Here is a 6000-nt window from a genome sequence, read left to right as displayed (position 1 = left end):
TCTAGTCCATCTGCCACCCATCAGCCAGATCATGTTACTTCTTCTCTAAATCCCTCTGATGATGTCTGACTGTGGCCAAACTCTTACTCTGACTTACCAGGTCCTACGGGATCTGACCCCAATCTATTCTTTGGACCTCCTCTTGTTCCTCTTCCCAGCTGGTTTCTTTGCTTCCACCATAATTGTTTTCTTCTCATCTCTTTCACTTACCAAGCTTTTTCCTGACTCAAGGTCTCTTTATTGGCCAGGTCTTCTGTTTGGGACATCCCTCTGTTGCTATGGATTCTTCTTTTCATTTAAATTTCAGTGCCAAAGCTACCCTGGCTGAGAGGCCATCCCAGATGACCCTGGATAAAGCTCTTCTCTTCCCCGTGGTCACTCCAGCACTCCATAGCCTCCTCGCAGCAAAGGCCAGTCCTTGAAATTATCTCCTCTGTGTTCATTTGTATGTTTATTGTTTGCTTGCTGTACCTTGATGGTAGAGACGGTCTTGTTCACTGACATCCCTAGTACTTGTTACTAACAGGTGACCTGTCAGTACCTATCAACTAACAGACCAACTTGGAACTGTGGGAAGGAATAGTTGAAATCTGGATTACCCGGGGAAAATTCGGGTAGGATTGCTAAATTCTTTTCACTCTTAAGATGCGCTCATTCAAGTCATTCTCAAGATACGATCTCAAAATAATTACCAGCCCCTTTAAATAGAGGCCAGATGCTTCTCCATACCGAAGTAAAAAATGAGACCAACAACCACCATACCAGGAACATGTCATTTTGCCCGAGGAAGGGTTGAAGAGGACAAAAACAATTTTTTGTATCATCCAAAATTCCTCAACGAACTAACTTCTGGTTCCTCAGTTTGTGCGCTGTGGAAGTTAAAAAGAGGACAGGAGGGCAAGTTTTTTTTTTTTCATTTGTGTGTGACGTCTTCCTGCTCTATCAAAGGTCACTGATTTTACATCCTGGTGTTAGATCAGATTCTGAGCTTATTTCTCAAATGGTCCTGTTTTATGGACGGTGCAGAGCCATGGATGTATACTGAGCGCTTACGCAAGTTCCGTGTCTAGATTGGTATTTATTATGAGTAACTACATTAACTTATTTTATGACTGGAGCTCTGAGAACCTGAAAAACTGTGTGTTCTACTGCTGCACGCGCTTAGGGGACCTGCCTGTGCTCACAAACTCTCTGCCCGGCATTAGCAAAGGATCTTGGATTTCCAGGACCTCCATTTTTCCATCTGCAAAAAGGAGAAAACGTATGAAAATATATGATGCTTTTCTTCATTGGAACGCCTGTAAGACATTATATGAGATGTCAAAGTATTATGGAAGGAGGTCCAAACTTGAACGTCCAAAGTTAGCACGTACTTGTTTTACTACAGATCCTCGAGGCGTTCAGTACTAGGATATTGTAAATTCAAGTGATTTTAATTATCATTCAGAGACAGATGCAGTTAATCCTACCAAGAGGGAGCATCATGTAGTACAGGAGGGCTGAATTGGTATTGGGGATCCCTGCCTTATCCTTCTTAGGACAAGTCACCTCGCCCTTTCTTTTTTTTTTTTAAAGATTTTATTTATTTATTTGACAGAGAGAGACAGCAAGAGAGGGAACACAAGCAAGAGGAGTGGGAGAGGGAGAAGCAGGCTTTCCTTTGAGCAGGGAGCCCAATGTGGGACTTGATCCCAAGACCCTGGGATCATGACCTGAACCAAAGGCAGACACCCAGCAACTGAGCCACCCAGGCGCCCCGCCTTGCCCTTTCTGAACTTGGTCTGGCTAGACTTTGGGGGACAGAAATGAGTTACGAAGATGGGGTGGGCGGGCATTGTTATGGGAACAAAGGAAATGGAGAACACCACACCTCCAGGAAGAACAGAAACTGGATGGTGGTTTTGATCCCAGGGCAGCCCCTAGGAGGCCTCTGTGTCTCTCTGTCTTGCTGCCCACTTGCCTCCGTACCTCTTCCAGTTTTCTTTAATTCAGCAGTGTGCATGTCATGCCATGTCAAGCAAGGTTTTGTTGAAAGGAAAGGTTCTCTTGCTGGGGAGAAAATGATCCAAACCCATGCCATTCTCTTGCATTATGTCTGCTTCCTCGTGGCTCTGGCTCATCCTACCTCGGTGCCAGCACCCCTTCTCTAGCCTCACCCAGGGAAGTGGGGTCAAGAAGTGGTTGAGACTGTGGCAAACTGAAACCTGCCGGCCCCGTCTAGAGGCAGACGGGCTCCAGCACTAGCGCTCTGTGGCTGGGCGGGCTTGCAGTGTGAACAGCGTCGGGCCTTTCAGATTTGTCAGTGCCAGCTGAAAATCCACATTTTTGCATGAAGTGCTTTGATTCTTACATATTGGTGAGTAATTTTAAAAATGTTGATACTGTGGGGTTCAAAAAATATGCCTGTAATCTACATCTAGCTGGTCCACAGATGATGCAGCTACTGGAATCGAGAGTTTAGATAAAGTTATGACCTCTCAGCATCTGTTCTGGATACTAGCTCTGTGTGCATGCACCTGTGTGTGTCTGCATTCCTGAAATGGATTCTGATTGGCCCAGTATACCTTTTCCGGGCCATGGTTGGTCACAGAGGTTTGTTACAGAGTTTGGCTGCATTTGGGTTTGGTACCTCCCTTGATCTTAAAAGGGCTGCCTAAGGCCTGCCTTTTCAGCAGGGACCTTGGTTCAGCCACCTTCCATTCCAGAGGCTGGGCCATGGCCAGCTGCATACCTGATATGTCTTCCAAAGAACTACACTCTTCATCTCCATAAACAAATGTGTAAATGTGGTTTCTCCTAAAAAAATTCTGTTTCTTAAGGAAAGGCAATGTTCCATTGGCATTTAGACAGAGTTTTGGTAAAAATGTGAGTGGTGACAAGTATAAGATACTGGTAGTAATTGTTCTTAGAGAGAAGCACTAATTCGATTTACACCAAATGTTGGCTACTTCTCATGTTAAGAAAACTCAGGTTACAAAACAGGTAACAAAACAGGTTACAAAATTCACAACTCCTAGGTTTAGAAGAGATTTTGACCTCTTTAAACCTCCCTTCTGGTCCTTGAATACTCTTTTATGGCTTCCCCACCAAGCTGTCGTCACCTACATTGTGGATACTTCTCTTTACTACAGAGCACACTTTTTCCAGAGGGAGCCTCTTTTATCCTTGGATAGGCCTAATGATTAAGTTTTTTTTTCTTTTCTTTTCTTTTTTTTTAGGATTTTATTTATTTATTTGACAGAGAGAGACAGAGAGACAGAGAGACAGAGAGAAAACACAAGCAGGGGGAGTAGCAATCAGAGGGGAGAGGGAGAAGCAGCTCCCGGCTGAGCAGGGAGCTCCATGTGGGGCTCAATCCCAGGACCCTGGGATCATGACCTCAGCCTAAGGCAGACCCCTAACCAACTGAGCCATCCAGGCACCCCTTAAGTTTTTTTTTTCTTATTGCACGGTGCCCAACCCATCTCACTAGCACAGTTTCAATTTGCTGAATGAATCCATTCATGGATTCATTCGTAGGATATTTACTGGGTGTAAACTATGTGCCAGGTACTGTTCTAGGATCTTGAACGGTATCAGCGAACAGAAAAAACCCATGTTCCTGCAGAGTTGATGTTTTGCCGTGGAAGTAGGAGGTGGTGGGAGATACATTTTCTGAAAAAAAGTAAATTCTGTAATACGCTGCAAGGTGATCAATGCAACGGACAAAAGGAAAAGTAGAGTCTAGTGAGGGGGACTGGGAGGGAGGAAGGAGTTACAACTTGAAGCAGAATAGGGTGGGCCTCCCTGAACAAAGACTTGAAGGAGATGAGGGAGTTCGAATGTAGAATGAGTGTGCCCAGGCTTTCCTAGCTTCCCGCAGCTCTGCAGACGTGGCTCTTTTTTCACCGTCCTGAACTGCGAGATAATAATAGTAATAATAATGGCTTAGTTTCTGTTGAGATCCAACAGAGATTCTAAGCGCTTTCTCCATTTGAATTCATTACATCCTCCTAGTGTCCCTGAGGTCACTCCTACTTTTATCCCCATTTTCACAGCAGTCAATTGAGGCATAGCGGAGCTAACTAACTTGGCTAATATCCGGCAGCTAGTAAAAGGAGGAGGTGGGATTCAAACTTTGGCCCTCTGGCTCTAGGCTTTGGCTCTTCAGACCTATCCACAGCAGCCGTGAGGACATCCCCCAAGTCCCTGGCCCTCATGCTTTCCTTTCTCAGGCACGTGCCTGGAGTCTGGAGCTTCTCCATGTGTGTGATTTCTGGGATGAGATTTAAAGTCTTTTCAACACCCTGGGGTTTGTACTGAGAATTGGTTAATATCATTGGACAAGTGGGGCTGGGGGAGCTTCATCAACCCCCCTTAAGCCCCCTCCCTTGGGCACACCCTGACCAGCAACCCTTGCTTGCATAGGTCTTGTAAGGTCATGGTGATCAAAATAAACATTTCCCCCCCCTCAGTTTTGACATAAAAAGACACATCTTTTCTTCAGCAAATGTCACTGTGGTTTCAAAGCCTAAGTGTGATGTCTGAGCGGGCAGCATTTTAAAAGTATTTCCTGCTCAACCATAGGGTGAAATTATACAAGCCAGTGAGTCCTGAAAACAGCTGCCTCAAATTCTTAGCACCTGCAAAAAGAAAATAATTTTACGTTGTTTTTAATTTTGAGATTGGGGGGTTTTCTGCTGTTTCAAACTCTGAGGGGCCCTCCAATTCACTAAACCTTCAGCCGGAAAGAGAATTTGGGAGCTTGAAAAAGGTTTTGCGAATCTGAAGGAGAAACTTCACTGGAATTGTATTTTCATTAATGCACTTGAAACAACTGTTCCTGGAAACGGCCTGGGGACTGTTCCTTGAAACAACGGCGAAAGTCCCAGGCTCTCGGGGACTCTGGTGAGCCTTAGAAACAGTCCCATGGCTTCTTGGTAGAGTTTCCCTTGGTAGGGGGACGTGGCGGAGATCTCTCGGTGGAGGTTAGAGGGGGACCTCCTCTTGTGTGAGCTCTCTCGACCTGTTGCATCCTCCCAGGCTTTTCAAGTTAAGAGTTGGATTTCCTGAAATTGTTGATCTGGATGAAAGTGCAGGCGCCCCCTCCCCCTCTCCCCTCCCGAGCCGAGTGTGAGTCGCTGCAGGGGAGGAGGAGGGGGAGGGGTTGAGGTGGGGTGGGGTGGGGGCCGCGGGAGAGAAACTAAAGCGATGAGCACCGGACAGGAAAAGTGGGAGGAGGAGGAGGAGGAGGAGAAGGAGAAGGAGGGGGAGGAGGCGGCCTTGAGAGGAGAGAAGGGAAACGTGTCACCAGCCCGGCTCGGGGAGCTCCGCGGCCGCGGCGTTCGTGGACCCGCGCTGGCGGCCGGGAGGCTGGACTGGACCCCGCAGAGGCCGGCGCTGCGCGGGGAGGGAGGAGGGAGAGCTGGGCAGAGCGCGGCGGGAGAGCGATCCAGATCCCTCGTTGCTCGCCGGTGAGAAAACTTTCTCGGGAAGACCGGAAACTTTGTCCTAGGCGCGCCGTCTCGGGCGGAGGCGAGCTGCGGGTGTGCGCAACTCGAGGTGACTCAGCCCCGGGACCCCAAGGGGGTGAGTGGGGAAGTCCCGGGGAGGGGCTGGAGTTGTACGCCCGGCGACCGCACGGGATTGAGCACGAAATCACCGTGCACTCTGGGCACAGACTGGCGGGGCACGAGCCGGGGCGGGGGTGGGGGAGCTTGGGGAAAGCGTCACATTTGGGGGCAACCGGATGGGGACCCCAGCACGGTGCAGGATCCTCGGATCGCACGCAGCAGGAGGACGGAGGCGAGCGGACTGGCGCCCCCCGGGTTGGGGCGGGGGAGAAAGCCGTGCTGCTTAGCGAGGGATGGGGGATGCCGCCGACCGCGGGACCCAGGCTGTGCCAGGAGACCGAAGAAGAAAGTTTGCTTGTTTGCCTCCCTCGTTCTCCCTGGGCCCGAGGCGGCAAATCTGTAAGAGCTGCCCCGGCTGGGGCGCGGGCTATCGCGCGCCCCGAGACAG

At 49.0% G+C, this 6000-nt stretch overlaps 1 protein-coding gene across 2 annotated transcripts in view; it reads left to right on the top strand.

Annotated features, from left to right (window-relative positions):
* Positions 1–5212: 5212 nt before the first annotated feature.
* The window catches only part of PRR5L (proline rich 5 like), a 69403-nt gene continuing 68615 nt past the window's right edge, over positions 5213–6000 (top strand). Inside the window, exon 1 of one of the 2 annotated variants that reach the window (XM_080816429.1) lies at positions 5213–5453. The gene's annotated coding sequence lies outside the window, so the exon portion shown is untranslated. The remainder of the gene's footprint in view (positions 5454–6000) is intronic. The other variant, XM_080816428.1, reaches the window with a different exon arrangement.

The sequence above is a fragment of the Martes martes genome, assembly GCF_963455335.1.
Source record: "Martes martes genome assembly, chromosome: 10".
Taxonomy (NCBI): Eukaryota; Metazoa; Chordata; class Mammalia; order Carnivora; family Mustelidae; genus Martes; species Martes martes.
The sequence above is the reverse complement of the archived record's forward strand: the minus strand, read 5'-3'. Positions and strand labels throughout refer to the sequence as shown.